The following is an 18,097-nucleotide window of genomic DNA, read 5'->3' as shown; positions in this document are numbered from 1 at the left end:
GAGCGACAAATTTTGCATCCTCCTGTTCTGCCATCTTGACTCATTTTATATTTTTCATGGTGTGTTTACCCTTCTTAGATTTGTGATTGTCTCTTCTTTCATTTGATACATTTATAAACTGTAGTATGTTTAAACTACTTGAGATTATAATTCTCCATAATGTTCTTTTTATAATTCAGTTTTGTTTACTAGCATATATTAGATCTGTCTTACAGTTTTCAAAAAAAAATTATTGTTCTCTTTCCAATTTGCATGCATTATATGCATGTTATTTGTTTTATTTTAAAAACTGGAAATAGTTATTATTCTTTATAAGCCTCATAAATGTCAATAGGTTGATTTCTCACTATCATTATTTTTTAAATATTAGAGCAGTGCTATTTTGATTTGATATGGACTTAGTTATTCATAAACATCTCACTGGTTTCAAACGGTTAACATTTTTAGTTTATTGTTCATTTTTAACTTTATTATAACATAGATTAAAATATTTTCTTAAGGGAATTCCCTGGTGGTCCAGTGGTTAGGACTCAATAGGACTCCACACTCTCACTGCTGACAGCATGGGTTCAATCCCTGGTTAGGGAACTAAGATCCCACAAGCCGTGTGACCAAAAAAAAAACTCCTTAAAATTTTTTTATTTTGGGGATTCATTTATGCATCAATTGTAGCCTCATATGTTCACCATGTACAAACATACGTATTAGCATACATATATATGTGCATATACATCACACTATATGTATAGTATATATCATATATATGTATATATGAATAAAATAGTGATAGTGGGTCTAGAAATTAAATTGTATATGTAATAGAGTAGTATCTGATACAAAGTATTGGTATTTAATTAATATTTTATTTGGATTCTGATTATATACCATATTTTCTCATTGCATATATAATCTGTGACTATGTGTTCTCATTTTGTTACTGCTATAAATTAATACATTATGAACAATTTTTAGTTTATATATTTAATATTTTATTATTTGGTATATAGTTTTTCATAGAATAGTCTATGCTGAAGCAGTAAAACGAGCTCCTCTCTTGTTATATTGTGCCTACTTTTTAAAATTCAGAATTCAACTTTTTCCCCTGTGGTTGTTTCCCAGCAATTGATTATCTAATTTTCTTGAAATTATTTAGTGTGCTTCAAAAATAGAGTTGATTTGTCTGTGGAAAAATCTCTCACCATTCTGACTTTAGGTATAGATCTCTTTCCTGGTGGCACAAAATCTCCCAGTGTGTTAATAATATGCCTTTACTTATCTTTAACTGATCAAGTAACTATACTTTAACCAATCAAGTTACTGTACAGTAAGTATACTGTAATGCTGATTGTCTTCTATGCTTTTTTCTTTACCAGTCATACCCAAAGCAAAGAAAATGAGTGTACATATGACTTGCAAAGAAATGAGTCTACATAGGACCTGCAGAGAAAATGAGCATGCATATGGCTTCACTGAGCACCATATCAACTGCCACTTGGCCACATGTATGTACATATAACTTCCTTTATCACCATACTCACTGTCATTCTGCAGTGGCACATAGTTTCAGGGAAACTTCTGTAGCCAGCTCAAACATTCTGTTTGTATTATACCAAACAAGGAATCTTTGGTTTTATCCCTGAGTATGCAATCTATTCTGTAAAATTAATGCCTCTGCTAACTTGCCCAAGATCAACAGTAATCAGCACTCACTCCCTTTCCTTAATTTAGCCAAATTGCAATGCAGTTAGCAGCCTTTCCTTATATATGTTGTAGTTTACATAGTACATGTTATTAGTTTTATTAGGTATGGAATTTTATTTTCTCATTATTGTTTGCAATTGGTTTCAGAATGTTCAAAAGACTGAGACTTTATTGTCTTACTTTGGAAGTGGAGTCTAGCACCCTTATTTACAGAATAGGAATTCTGACATGCTAATTTAAAGAGGAGGAGGAGAAAAAGCTACTTAGTTTAAGATCATGGACAAGAATTCAGATTTATTAGCTCCACATTCAAATCCAATTATTTCCTAATGTGGCACTCTGCTGCCTTGAATACCTGTGATCCTTTCCAAGTTTAAAATAATCTATTTTTTCTGCTTATCTTCATTAAGTGGTTATGCATTTAGTTTCCTATATTAATAGACATTGAGATATTGTAACCCATCACTAAATCTCTGGGGATAACTCAAAGTCAAAAGTTTATCTTTCAAGAAATATTCTGATATCTCTGATCAATGATTTTAATTTTTGCAATTACAATAGACATTTTGGTTGCCTCAAAAAAATCCATTTCCCACTTTAATAATGGCTCCCCAATTTTCATTCTGTTATGTAATCTCTGGCCCAGAACCCACGTCCTTCAAAAGAAAAGTGGGTTTCTCCCCCATATCCAGAGAGAGACCTGATTCTTGAGGATAAGCCCATCCCTTTGCTAGTGATTCATTCAGAATTAAGAGAATTGGAGCATAGCATCATACTGAACAAGGAACTATTTCAAGATAATTATGTGCCCAGTTCAGGTCAATGAGATATGAGAAGTATTCTAGGGAGAGCTTGGATTCTTCATTTATTTTTCTATTAAGAGATTGTTGCTGCAAGAGATAGGTTTTTCTCTCAATAATGACATATATTTATGTGAAAAGCTGCAACCATTTTACTGCCAAACTAAGACTGACACTGTAAGGAAAGGTTGGGGGACAGAGCTGAGAGATTGGCAGAAAAAGGAGCTGAAGCCCTGACTGACTGAACATTGGCAGCCATCTATTTAAAATGTAAAGTTTTTCAGTTAAATATGCCAGTTTACCCTCTTTATTGTATGAGCCAGAGTAGTTTTCTGCTATATGCAACCCAAAACATACTAGATTAAATGTAAATGCATGTTCATTAAAAGATAAAATAAATTGAAAATATTTTAAAGTCTACATTTTCTTGAAAATTATTCTCCATATATTGCCAGAGGCCCAGTCTTTAAAGGACAAAAATATTTCAAAATACATAAATGTTCTGACTTTCTTTGTTGGACTGTAAGAAACATTAAAATTAAGCATATTATTTAAAATCTGTTTTAAATATTTCCTGGGGAAAAGGAAATGTCTAAATTATTCACTTGAGATTTTTTTCTAGTTGTAGGGTAACTATAGCCAACATGTAATTTAATTGTCTCTTAATTGTAACAAGAAATTGCTGGACATTTTTTAAATCAGTCTAATTTCATCTAGTTTAATATTTTTCACTAACTTTCTATAATTTTTAGACATTATATATTTAAGACATTTTTATGAAAGTAAGATATTGTTTTTTTCCTGATTATAAATGTTGCCTCGAAGCAATTCTAACACTGTGGTGAATCTAAATCTCACAGCATAATATTTCCTCCTACTTCATTTTAACATTAATGCCCATCTCCTGCTTATGTGCCCATAAGCAGAGGTGAAAGGAATAGCAGTATGAAATTGACTTTACTAGCTATATGACTGACGAGCTGGACCTAAAGGCAGAAAGACAATTTTAAATCAAAATTAAATAGCAGAACTTATAAGTTGAGAGAAAAAGTATGTTTAGATGATGTCTATGGACAAACTCGGAATTATGTTTAAGATATTTTCTTTTCTAAAATAAACCCCTAAAACCTCCTTAGTTTTTCACTATGAACTTTCAAAATGTAATCAACTAAGGAAGAAAAACTACTCAGCCTAGATTCAAACTAAGTTAACTGGGTGTATGTAGCAATTTGAAAAATTTATATTTTTAAAATCTGAAAATGATTGAGACTGCTTTTTTTCTTTTAACTAACTTATCACTTATTTTTAGAGATACTGCTATGTTCCTCATTTCTATTTTAATTTTCTTTAAGAATTCCTAATATTTCTAAAAATACTTGAAGTATTTAGACTTATCTTTGTTTTAGTTGAAGAAAGTATTTCACTTTACTATTTAATCAGTTGGTTTGGATATCCCACTTGATGTCTCTGAAACTTAGTTTTCACATTTTTATATGAAATTAAAGTGTTTGCTTTAACTTACACACATGAATTTTAAAACTACATAAAATAATGTGTATGAGAGCAGTATAAATGTTTGATTCTTTATTCATGTAAATATTATATATTTTCCCCATTGCTTACAAAATTTAGCTTTCTTATTTAATACTTTGTTATTAGTATTTTGATTAAATGTTTTAGAAAATGTGTTAACTGTCCAATTGTTTAATTAATGGATTGAAAAGCATATGCCTGATAAAGCAAAAGTTGAGAAAATGAGGTCAATAGAAAATTCCTGTGAAAGTTCTGGAGTCATATGTTCTAGATAAAATGAGAATTTATAGTTTTAAGAATTTTCACTTAAGTAATATGACAACACTTCAGTTAACTGGAATCTTCCATTGACTAAAATATAGGTTAAATAACGTTTTTATTATAATGTAGAGATATACCTATTCAACCGTACAACTCTTTCCTTCCAATAGATTTTAAGATGATAGAAACATTCTACACTGTTCTTTATGGTAGCTACTAGTAGCCACATGTGAGCACTTGAAATGTAGATACTGTGACTGAAGAAGTGAACTTTGAGTTTTAATTAAATTCTTTTGAAATAATTATATATCCATATGAAGTAAGAAATAATACTAAGATCACGCTTACCTTTTATCCAGTTTCTCCCAATGGTCACATATTGTAAAACTACAGTACAATATTACAGGATATTGACTGTAATATAGTCATGATACAGAACATTCCATCACCACAAGGATCCCTCCTGTTGTCCTTTTATAGTCACATCCATTTCCTTCCTACTCCAACCCCTGCTAAACTCCTGGAAGCCACTAGTCTGTTTTCTATTGAAATTTGGTTGTTTCAAGAGTGACATTAAAAATGGAATCATATAGTGTGTGAACTTTTGAGATAGATTTTTTAATCATCACACTTCCCTGGATATTCACGCATGTTGTTGTGTGTTTGCTCTTTTTATAGTTCATTCTTTCTATTGCAGGGTAGTGTTACAAAATATGTATGCACCACAGTTTGCTTAACCATTCACATAATAAGTAGCATCTGGGTTGTTTCAAGATTATTGATATCACTAACGAAGCTACTAAAAACACTTGTGTATAGGTGTTTGTGTGAATATATTCCATTTTCATTTCTCTGGACTAAATTCCCAGGAGAGCAATTGCTGAGTCTTATAGTAGTTTATTTAGTCTATAAGTCTATGCTGGGTATTATTTAGTTTTAAATTTTTATTATTTTTGCTTTTTTTTTTTTAATTGCCAAGCTGTTTTTCAGAGTGGCTGTCCTATTTTCCACTCCGACCAGCAATATGAGTGATCTAGTTTCTTCAGTCTAGGCAACTTTGGATGCTGTCACTATTCTTTATTTTAACCATTATGATAGGTATGTAGTGATATCTTATTGTGGTTTTCACTCGTATTTTTCTGAGGCTACTGATGTGGAATATCTTCTCATAGGTTTATTTGCCATCCGTATGTTTTCTTCCCTGAAAAGCCTGTTCATGTCTTTAGCCCATTTTCTAATTGGATTGTTTGTTGTTTTTTTCCCCTATTAGGTTTTGAGAGCTCTTAATATATTCTTGATACTAGCCCTTTATAGATATGTCGCTTGGAAATATATTTTCTCCAGTCTGAAGGTTGTCTCTTTAGACTTTACATATGGACTTCCACAGAGAAAAATATTTTCATTTCAATGAAGTCAAATTTATCAGTTTTTCTTGCTATGGACTGTGCTTTTAATGTCAACTCTAAGAGCACTGTGTATAGGCTGGGATTGAAAAGATTTTCTATTTTTGTATCATTTTATAGTTTTTTATTTACATGTAAGTATATTCATTTTCAGTTAACTTTTCAAAAATTGAGATTTAGATAAAAGTTAATTTTTTGCCTATGAATGTCTTATTGCTCCAGTTAAAAAGGCTATCCTTCTTCTGAATTGCCTGTGCAGCTTTATCAAAAATCAGTTGAGCATAGTGTGTGGTTTTACTTTTGTTTTTTCATTAATCCTTGTCTATTTCTTTACCAATACCACATATTCCTGATTACTTTTTTTTTTTTCCATTCTATTCTTATTGTCAAGATGGATTTAGCTATTTAAGCCCTGTGCCCATGCAAAAATTCTTAGTGATAGTTTGACAGGAATTTCATTAAATCTGCACAGTAATATGCTGTAGTGAACATAGGGTGCATATATCTTTGGAATTAGTGCTTTTGTTTTCTTTGGAAAAATAACCAGAAATGGAGTTGCTGAATCATATGGTAGTTCTTTGTAATTTTTTGAGGAACCTCCATACACCAACAATGCACTTGGCTAACCTTTTCTCCACATCCTCACCAACACTTGTCATTTGTTGTCTTCTTGATAATATCCATTCTGACAGGTGGAAAGTAAAATCTCATGTGGTTTTTGATTTGTGTTTAGCTAATAATTAGTGACGTTGGACCTCCTTTCATGTGTGTGTCTGTTGGCCATCTGTATGTCTTCTTTGGAAAGATGTATTGGGTCCTCTGCTCAATTTTTAATTGGATTTTTTTTGGATGTTGTGTTATATGAATTCTTTATATAATTTGGATGTTAACCCCTTATCAGATAGATCATTTGCACATATCTTCTCTCTTTCAGTAGGCAGCTTTTTCATTTCATTGATGGTTTCCTTTACTTTTCAAAAGCTGTTTAGTATGATGTAGTCTAATTTGGTCATTTTTGCTTTTTGTTTCCCTTGCCTGAGGAGACTTATCCAAAAAAATATTAAGACTGATGTCAAAGGGCATACTGCCTATATTTATTTCTAGGAGTTTTATGGTTTCAGGTCTTAGATTTACCTCTCTTTAATCCAGTTTGGGTTTATTTTTATAGATGGTGTGAGAAAGTAGTCTAGTTTGATTATTTTACATGTAGCTGTCCAGTTTTCCCAACATCATTTATTAAAGAGGCCATCTTTTCTCCATTGTATATCTTGCCTCTTTATCTAGATTGACCTTACAAGTGTGTGTTCATTTCCATGCTCTTTATTTTCTTCCATTAATCTGTGTGTCTGTTTTTGTGCCAGTACCATAGCATTTTGATTACTGTAGCTTTGTAGTATAATTTGAAATCAGGAATCATGATACTCCAGTTAGTTCTTTGTCTATATTGTTTTGGCTCTTTGAGGTCTTATGTGTCTGTATACAAATTTTAGAATTATTTGTTTCAGTTTTGTGAAAAATGTCAATGGTATTTTGATATGGATTACATTGAATCTGTAGATTCCCTTGGGTAGTAGGGTCATTTTAATTAATTCTTCTAATATGTGAGCACAATATATCTTTCCATTTTTTGTGTCATCTTCAATTTCTTACATCATTGTCATAGTTTTTGGAGTGGAGATCTTTTGCCTCCTTGGTTAGATTTATTCCTAGGTATTTTACTCTTTTTGATGCTATTGTAAATGGGATTGTTTATCTTTCTAATCTTTTGTAGTTAGATCATTATGATTTCTTTCCTTATATTAACTTTTGGTTTTGTTTGTTCTTTTTTCTACTTCCTTTGTTAAACTTCTATCTGTTAAACTTGATTCAAAATAAGATCTTCAAACTATAAAAATTATCTTTAAGACTGTTTCAAGTTAAGGTAGGTCTTGTATTTTATATATTTCAGAGAGAAAATGTTGGAATTTGGGCTCCACATCTTTGTATTCAAATATAGGCTATGTCACTACTATGCCAAATTTGACATTGGCAATTTACTTAATTCTTCATTGAACACATTTTTATTTACTTATTTTTATTGAGATATAGATGATTTACAGTGTTGTGTTAGTTTCTGGTGTACAGCAAAGTGACTCAGTTTATATATATTTCTTTTTCATATTATTTTTCATTATGGTTTATTACAGGATATTGAATAGAGTTCCCTGTGCTATACAGTAGGACCTTGTTGTTTATTTTATATACACTAGTTTGTATCTGCTAATCCCAAACCTGATTTATTCCTTCCCCACCCCCTTTTCCCCTTTGATAACCACAAGTTTGTTTTAAGTGATATATGGTATTTAACTTGTCTGACTGACTTCACTTAGTGTAATCATCTCTAGGTGATTGTTGTTTCAATGGCATTTCAAATGGCATTTGAAATGTTGTTTCAAATGGCATTATTTCAAATGGCATTATTTCATTCTTTTTTATGGCTGAGAAATATTCCATTGTATATATGTACCACATCTTCTTTATTCATCTGTTGATGGACACTTAGGTTGCTTCCATGTCTTGGCTATTGTAAACAGTGCTGCTGTGAACATTGGAGTGCATCTATCTTTTCAAATTAGAGTTTTCTCCAAACATATGTCCAGGAGTAGGACTACTGGATCATATGGTAACTCTATTTTTAGCTTTTTTAAGGAGTCTCCACACTGGTTTTCATAGTGGCTTCACCAATTTACATTCCCACCAACAGTGTAGGAGGATTCCCTTTTCTAAACACTCTCTCCAGCATTTGTTATTTGTAGACATTTTAATGATGGCCATTCTGACCAGTGTGAGGTGGTACCTCACTGTAGTTTTGATTTGCATTTCTCTAATAATTAGCAATGTTGAGCATCTTTTCATACGCCAGTTGGCCATCTTCTTCATAGAAACGTCTATTTAGTTCTTCTGCCCATTTTTGATTGGGCTGTTTGTATATTTTGGAAATAATCCCTTGTCAATCACATCATTTGCAAATATTTTCCCCCAGTCTGTAGGTTGTCTTTTCAATTTGCTTATGGTTTCCTTTGCTGTGCAAAACCTTTTAAGTTTAATTAGGTCCCACTTCTTTTTCTTTTTCTTTTATTGATATTTCAATTGCCTTGGGAGACTGACTTAAGTAAACATTGGTAAGATTTATGTCAGAGAATGTTTTCTGTGTTCTCTTCTAGGAGTTTTATGGTGTCATGTCTCATATTTGTCTTTAACCCATTTTGAGTTTGTGTATGGTGTAAGGGAGTATTCTAACTTCATTGATTTACATGCGGCTGGCCAGTTTTCCCAATACCACTTGCTGAAGAGACTGTCTTTTAAAAACACATTTTTAAACTGCAACTTGATTGACCTTACAAGTTTTAGGTGATGACTTAGCTGTAGTTGTTTTAAAGTATCCTGTAATGCCCAACATATTCATTTAACATTTTGGTATGTATTGGAAGTCCTTTTACCCTTCACCTATGTACTCATTTCGTTAACTGATGCTCTCCATTTTTTCTGTGAAACAAAGTGACAATCACAACTCATGGGGCACTTAGTATTACTAGGCTATATTTTAATATCTACTATCCTTACATATCTGCTTCCACCAAGTACCAAGTTATGTTTATTTCCAAACGTATTTGTGCCAGTTATACTTATGACTATAGTACCTAATTAAGTATTACATAAAGTGTTAAAATATGACTGTAAAGAAGAAAAGTTTTTGCATTGAGACAAATGGTTTGGAAAAGCTACCTGAAAATATACATTCTAGCATTACGTGTAAACACAACTGTAAATGTCAGAAAGGCTCCTTAAAAAATCATGAATTATTCTTCACTTACATTTTACTTCTATTAATGAACTAAATAGAAAAAGGTTCTTATCTACCTCATCAAACAGTGGTCCAATAGATAAATATTTAAGTTTAAAGTATGTTCATATCAATTTTATAATCCCTTTTGGTTAATTGCCTATATAAATACAGTTGATCACTCCTTAAAACCCTTCTGCACTTGGCTTTCCAGACATGACCCTCTCCTGTTTCTTGCTGTACCTCATTGGCTCCTCCACACAAAATCTCAGGGCTTGTACTATCAACCCTTTGTTGGAACCTGTCTCCAGCTCTCTCTGATTCTCCCTCAAATCCCAGACTTGTTATAACAGATTCTGATCTGATACCTTTATTTGCATATATAATACACATCTTAAATTTAAAATGATCTCTTCTCCTTGCTTAACTCGCTTCAGGCACCCTGCTCTTTTTGCACTTCCTTAATTTTTTTTCATTTCACCAACTTTGTGGCAGCAATAGGACATAAATTCACCAGTGACAGTAAATATTATTGTGTAACAAACAGTTTTTATAGTCTCAGAATATTATGCTATGCCTAACTGAAAACTAACTGGTTTATATTGTTTGCAATTTCTTACCATTTTAAATAAGATGTATATCGAGTACATACAGATTAACTTAGACCTTATTCCTGCCTACCCAGTGAAAAGGGATGTAAATGAGCCTTCTTTATTAAGAGATACAATTTGAGGAGTAGTAATGGTTAAATATAAAGCCAATTGTGATATAGTCAAGATTATGATGAATGAACAGTGGATGTACAAAGTGACATGGTGGCTCGGAAGGAAATTCCACTTTCTGAAGAGAATGGGATAGAGGTCTTTTAAAAGGAGGGAACTTTTAGAGGAGTCATGACAGATGAGTGATATTTGAAAAGGAAGAAACACGTAGGTTGAGCATTACAGGTATGGGAATGAGAGCCAACTAGAAATGCAGACTGAGTAATAGTAACACTTTTAATTTGAGATTTATTCCAGAAATGAAGAAAAGGTACCTGGGCATAAGCAGCTCATGAGATGCACTTCTCAGGCAATATGCCATGATTTAATTGACTTTGGAAGGTGGTCCACTGAGGTACGTTGGTAAAACCTCCCAAACATAATTTCAAAATTAAAAAAAATGACTGTCATACAATATTAAGATATGCATATATTGCAAATTTAGTTAAATCTTTACTGAAAGAACCAGCAGAATAATAATGTTGGTTACTCACGAAGTCTTATTCTTATTTCTGCATTCTTCTGAGTGTTCTGAGCCAGTTTTTCAAAGCCTCATAGCTTTAGAAAATGAAAGAACAGTAGTAAGATTGGTTGCTTTAGATAAGAATTATAAATACAATGTAACAAATGATCTGAAGGTAATGTGCACTACAAATATTAGATAATCCAAATTTTCTTTTACAAGTATTTCTGTGTGTGTGTGTGTATATATATATATATATATGTATATAATTTGCTATTAGCTAACCAGTGGTTTCTGTGGGAAAATAACTGGAAGTTTAGAACACAACCATCTGTCAGTTAACAACTCCTTTTGTTTGTAGAACTAAACAGCTATCAGTCAAGACTGGTGCCATACAGCCAAAGTTTCAAGGACTTTTTTCTTCTTACATAACCTACACCAGCTTTCAGTTTTTATATTCAAATGGCAGTTACTGTTTTCATGGACTTTGTCATATGGAATATATTCTAGTATTTCTGCTTTACTAATTTTTTATCACCTTAAACATGCAATGTCCATATATTTGTTTTTTTCTTTATGTGTTATTTAAACATTTTCATTATCTTCTTCTAATGTGAAGGTATATAATCCAGTCTTTGAAAGTGGTTTTTGAAGTAGTACCAATTCTTTAAAAGATAGGAAGAATTCATCTGTAGAAGTAATAGTATCATAAGACTAGGATTATGCTTATACATATAGATTGCAAAATTTTAATTAAAATCATTAATTTTACATTTCTAATGCCTTTTGTGTTGTTTCTCCTTCCAGGTTTGAATACATACAAATATGAAAGAATTAAAGTGATTTAAATGCTCATTACTACTATGCAGAACTGAGGAAATGTAACCTCCAGGTAGTCTTAGAGCATTATACTGTGAATGCAGGTACAATCTGTTAAGAAGAATCATGCATTTCAAAAAGTAATTGGCCCTGTATTGCATTTTCTCCAGGAGAGAATTCTCCATGAGTATTAATTAAGGCATTGTCTCTGAAAAGGTATGGGATTCCTGGGCACTTACGAGTTGGAAAAAAACAAATGAGTAAAATAGGGATGTATTTTCATTGTCACATACAATTCAGGGATTTGTGCAGCCCATTTTAGCAGCTACTGTCTCAAAATGTACTAAAGGATGCTATTTAACATGACTTATTTCTGTGAAGTGAGACTGATTGATACTTTATAACTTAAAGATCTTTCTATAACAGGCATAATTAACCCAGAAACTGAGTTTCTTTAACAAATACAAAAAATGCTGCTTGAAAGGAATACATTGAGCATTTAAAATGCCATTTATTTTAGCATAAGGAAAACTATGATCAGTAAGTAAGCTTTGTAACTAAATGTCTCAACTACACTTATTTACAATAATTCCATGGGGAAAGTATTGAAGAAAATGTTGACAATACTGTGGACTATTCATGAATATGGTACATACATTTTTGTTATTTTAGCATCAAAAATGAACTGAAGTGACTAAAAGATTCTCCTACCTTTCTCTCTGATCTCCATAATTAATGACTGAGATTAGTCACCATTTATCATCTGAAATAGACAGCAGCACAAAATATTGTCCTCAGAAGATGTTTGAATTTCAAGAATATTTAGAGCTAGAAATAGATTTGTTATAAGGAAAGGACCAGCAGTTCAGTTATTGCACAGCACAATACTTAGGAAGCAGTTTAGGATGAATAGCCCTCTCAGTATCTACAGCAATTACAAGTTGTCAAAATAATTTTAAAAATTGTAATGGATATACTCACTGGATATATCTAAATGGACATGGATATATCAATAATTTTCAAATTTCATATAGTAATTTTATTACTATTATCATGAGTTCTATTATTCCAAATTCAGAATTTCCATTCTATATCTTTAAGTTTTAAAATGCAATGCATTCTCAAATGTACTCCTAATTTTTCTCTAGGAAATGTTTAGGCATCTGGTCTCAAATACAGGACTTTCTCCTGTATAAATTAAATACATTAATGGCAGAAAGTTATGGAAAAATTATTTTCTTCACTGGCAGAACACAAAGGAAGTAAAGGTATTTTCACAATTCTTCTAATTTGTGATCCATTATGATCCATAGTATGATTCATTATGATCCATAGAGACCATTAGACTTTTATCAATGTGAAAATCTTAGCTGAGAGAGGTTTGCTGATTTCTTTCCAGAAACACACTGCTAACAGAATAGTTGAGTTTTCCAAAGAAACACTCTTTTCCCTGTATTATATTTTCCTCCTTATCCCAGAGGTATAACAGGAGTAGCATCAGAGACCCTGGACTTAGATCTCAAATGCATATTCTAACACAGCACTCTATTCCCAGTAACAATAAGCAGTGTTGTGCATCGTCTAAGATGCAGTAACTATAGCCCTGTAATAAGCTGAATACATGATCAGAAATTTAATAAGATCCTGAAAAACCATCTTAGACTAATGATAAAAAGAACAGTTGATAATATAAAATGTTAGCACATTGGCCATGAACCTGAATTGGCCCAAAAATCCTCCTAAAAAATGCTACATTAACTAGAATGAAGATCCTTATGCAGTTTACAAATGAAGTGATATCTATTTTTCCTTTAAATATCAAATATGTGCTATAAAATTGGAAATGAAAAAATACATTAGAGTACAGTCTGACTCCATTTCTTCAATTAAATTTTTTTGTGATTTATTTTTACAGTAATTTAACATTTTAATTAAATCTGCAACTATTTTCATTTCTAGAAGATGTCCTTCATTTTGTAATACTATATAACTAAATCACTAATGAAGTGACTTTCCATTCCAATTAATAGTATCTGGTAATAATTTTAATACCATTTCTAAATGACTTAATTCTATGATTGCACTTAAACTTTGGGGAGATAAAATTGAATACAACAACCCAAATCCCTGCCTTTGTATAGTTATGTGTGAGAGTCAAAATAAACAGTTGAATATATTTTATACTTTCTTTTAGTTTTAGCATCAGCAGGGAGAAGGGGATGGATTGTTGTGTTCATCCCAGCTTGTTTTCTAGAAATTTGGGTTATAATGTAAGCAAGAAGATACAGTAAAAGAAAGCAGATGGAAACGATTAGTGTACCAACATTTCATTTCAAATGGATAGACTGCATATTTTTCAGACTGGATAAATCTCTTCAAGTGTGTATGACAGAATAGTCCCTTTAATGCACGCAATACATACCAGGTTAGTGGTATTACTAATGCTAATACACTTAATAATGAGAGTAACTACTGTATATTGACTGCATATTTGATCTTTTCAAAGCTTCAAATATATTAACCCATTTATTGTTGCCTTAATAACCACATAATTCAGGTACTTTTATTAACTGCATTGTACAAATGAGGAAACTGAAGCTCCAAGGAATTGATGAGGAAACTGAAGCTCCAAGGAATTGATAACTCGCCCGAAGTCATACAACTAATCAGATTCTACAGGAGTCATCAAACTCTGGCAGTCCGGCCCCAGATCCTGAGGTCTGTTATACCATCTTACATGTATTAAACTAAATCTTAATATTACATATGCACAGATAAGTATAAACTTTAACTTTCTTATATACTTAATCATTATTAATCATGGTATTTATTCATTCCTTCAGGAAATGCACATTGTTTTTCTACATGCGCTATTATAGATGCTAGGCATAAAGTGATGGACAGGATTGCTAATGCAAAAAGTTATTCTGACAGTTATTATAAAGCGGTAAGAAAGACCTTATTTAAGAGATCAGGCTCAACTCCAAATATAGCAAAGGCAGTTGGGGATTTATAGCCAGCTCTAGTGAGAAAGTCACTGAATGAAAAATTACTAAGAGGAGATATCAAGGGTAGGGGGACTGGCTAACCGACTCTGAATTTTTGCTACGACTGGAGGTGAAGACACAGTCCAAGGATGAGGCCGAGTCAGAAAGAGGGCTCAGCTTCACTCAAGTTTCATTAAGGAGAGAGTCTTCATCAAGATAAACAAAGATGCTACGATTTGTAGCTTAAAATCTAGTAGACAGAAAGTTAACAAAGGGATAAACACAGAAATTTGTGCTCCTGTTAAGGACTATAAAGAAACCAAATTAAGGTAATGCCTTGGAGAGTTACTGAGGAGGAGTTAAAGTGAGGTAGTGTTTTAAGTAACTCATGGCTTGAGGAAGGCCATTTTCGGGATATGATATTTGAACTGAATTTATTACTAGATATCAAGCCCAAAGTTGTACCTTAAAATAGCGAAGGCTTCATATTTTTTCCCACACAGTGAAAGAGGAAAAACTAATTTCCTACCTCTATTTTATAAGTTTATCTTAGTAATGTTCCTTTTAAAATAAAAGCAATACAAATATTATATTCAATATATATATATATAATTTTAATATATAAAATTTTAATACATCCTTAGTGATAAACCTCGTCTTTCTCTAATACATCAAGAGAAGGTTTAGCTTAATACAGTGAACTCAGAACATTTTCCTCACGAAAGCCTTAAAGAATCCATCAGAACTTCCATTTTATCAGGTAATTTTTTTTTTTTTTAATCAGGTAATTTTTAGTCTCACGTATCTTTTATTTTACATTACCTGAGAGAGAAAAATAATTTAAAGAGAGCCCTTTCTCCTGACACATTAAACCACACTAGTGGATAACTTTTTTCTGGGTATTTTTTCTAGGCAGGGTTTCCTATTGATCTTTATAAATGAGGGGAGGGGTATTTTGAAATTGTATAAAGAAAGCAATGCAACCTAACAGTCTTATATATAAAAGAAAATTCAATTATAATAGGGAATTGACTTTGAAATTGGATCAGTAAACAACTCTGAAGAGGATAAGAGCTGAAAGAGTAATGCTCAATCTTACTTATACCTTATATTCCCTTACCTAAGAAATAACTTATACAAGGTGAGTTGAAAGAAATATTAACTAGTCACAAACACGTCACTTGGGCAAACAATTATGAGGGGAGAGATGTTTTAAGGAAAATGTAGAGATTGAAAGCTTTCTAGTGTGTTTGTGATAGGCTGACCTCACAGAGAAGAGCTGCATAGTAAAGTAGAAAAGCTAAACCTTCCCTTGGTGTCATTATTCAAAGATTTTTTTTTTTCTTCCTGATTGACTGCAATATAGTTGACATACAGTACTGAATAAGTTTAATTTCAAAGCTTTCTTTTAAAATACAGTTACTTCTAACAAAATTTCTTTAAGGCATTGATTATGCCAAATTGTTTTTAAAAACAATTTTTTGATTCATTTTCAGGTATAAATATTGTGACTATTTCAAATATTTTCTCATATAGGCTTCTTTCAATGTACTTCCAAAGACCAAAAAAAGATGCGTACATCCAACTCGGAATGTAACATGGTTGTTCAGTAAGAAGTAAAGTGGAAGGAACATTGTTACTCAAATAATGAAAATGAGAAGAATACCTGTCCTATTTACTTTAAGGGATTTCTGACTGTTGAAAACATATTCAAAATAATAAATTCAAATAAAATTAAAGATGACATGAAAATATATAAGCTATGGAATGGATTAAATGCAAATGACAAGCATGTATATACAAAGGTGCATATGTATACGCCATCAAGTAAGAATACATAAATTGTAAAGAGTAGATTTTAAACTTTGTTTTTCAAATGATAACCTGCAATAGTTGAAATTTAACTTAATTAAGCATTGATTTACTGTGCACCTAACTTCATAGCCTTCACTTTACATTGGTCAGCATGAAATATAAGTGTCAAATGATGGCTGTTTATAAATGTTGTAGCTATACTTTATAAACTAACTGGCCAAGAGATAATTGATTTTATTTTTCTCAGCATTATAAATCATACATCAGTTTAGGTGTTTCTATTAGATATGATACCAGTTTGGTCCCAGCTTTTTAAAAGAATAATAACATGGGTAGCTGTAGTGTAGTAGAAATCATTTTTAACACTATATGAAAAGAAGTAAATGCAATATGTTTTTTACAATGGCAGACAATTTTTGCAGGAATAAAAGCCTGGAAGAAATATAACATGTTCTGTAATTTAGCAACAATTATCAATGTGATAGGTTGAAAATCATGATATTGCTTACCTATAAAATGTATTGTGACAACTTATAGATGTGAATAAAATTTAATTTCTATCTGAAGATGATTCTTGCATTAAAAATTGTAGAATGTGGAATCTACTTTATTGAACTGTCATTTACTTTTAGCTATACTTTTAGAAAATAAATCTTTAGAAGTAGCAAGTAATGAATGATTGCAGATGATTGTTGAAAATATGGCATCATGTTTTATTTTGGATAATAAATTTTAAAATAAATATCCTGATCAACTTTCTTTAAAATCTTCTTCATGTCAGTGTGCCTCTTTGAAAATGGTTTCTCAAAGGTGTTATTAAAATCAAACAGAGAAGTAATTTAGATATTAGTTGCTAGGAGTTTCGTAACAAAAGTCCATTGGTTAGAATACACCAACTGAAGTTCTAGAGTCTAGAAGTCCGAGACCAATATTCTGGCCAATTACCTTTCTGGTGTGAATGCTTCCTGACTTGTAGCCACCTTCTTGCTGTGCCCTCGTATGTCCCTTTCTTGGTTCCTGTGCACACAGAGAGACATTGAGAGTGTGCAAGCTCTGGTATCTCTTCTTAAAAGGACATTAATCCTATCAGATCAGGCCTCCACCCTAATAATCTCATTTAACCTTAATTATTTCCTTAGAGGCCCCATCTCCAAACACAGACACACTGGTGGTGTGGGCTTCAATATATGGAAGTATGAATTTTGGAGGGACACAAACATTCAATCTCTAACAGATACATTATCCTCTCTGAGTCATGTTGCCATCAACCAAGCCTAGATTGGATAATCTAACAAGTAAGAAAGCTCATTTGTTACATTAAAATCTTTAAATACATACGTGGTACTGTAAATTTCTAGAGGTTAATGGTAGCTGCTTAAATCAAACTCTATACATCCATGCCTCAAAAATATCTAAATTTGAGAGTAATATAAGTTCATACATGACTTACGACTTCAACATTACTAGGAGACAGAATACCAAAAACTTCAAATTAACAGTATGTGGAGAAATAAATCCAAATTCCATCTGTGATCCTACTCTCACTGTAAGACAAATGGGGAAGGGGAGCCGTAGGAGGCTCAGTTTTTTAAAAAGGGAGGGTTTGGAGTAAAGAATAATTTCAAAAGGACAGGAAAACCTACCACCAGAAAGACACCGTCCAGGACTAAATGTCAAATGAAGATATTATGACTTGGTAGTACAGGAAATGCGCTTGAAAGTGCACTGGAA

At 32.0% G+C, this 18,097-nt stretch overlaps 1 long non-coding RNA gene across 1 annotated transcript; it reads left to right on the top strand.

Annotated features, from left to right (window-relative positions):
- Positions 1-1,379: 1,379 nt before the first annotated feature.
- On the top strand, positions 1,380-16,894 carry LOC309822113. The gene is made up of 5 exons (XR_014296700.1): positions 1,380-1,502; positions 10,541-10,637; positions 11,553-11,668; positions 14,122-14,282; positions 16,088-16,894. It is a non-coding gene; the product is annotated as an uncharacterized lncRNA (long non-coding RNA).
- The last annotated feature ends 1,203 nt before the right edge of the window (positions 16,895-18,097 follow it).

The sequence above is a fragment of the Grampus griseus genome, assembly GCF_964374135.1.
Source record: "Grampus griseus genome assembly, chromosome: 4".
NCBI classification, from domain to species: Eukaryota; Metazoa; Chordata; class Mammalia; order Artiodactyla; family Delphinidae; genus Grampus; species Grampus griseus.
Note: the sequence above shows the minus strand (reverse complement) of the source record. Positions and strands in the feature narration are given on the sequence as shown.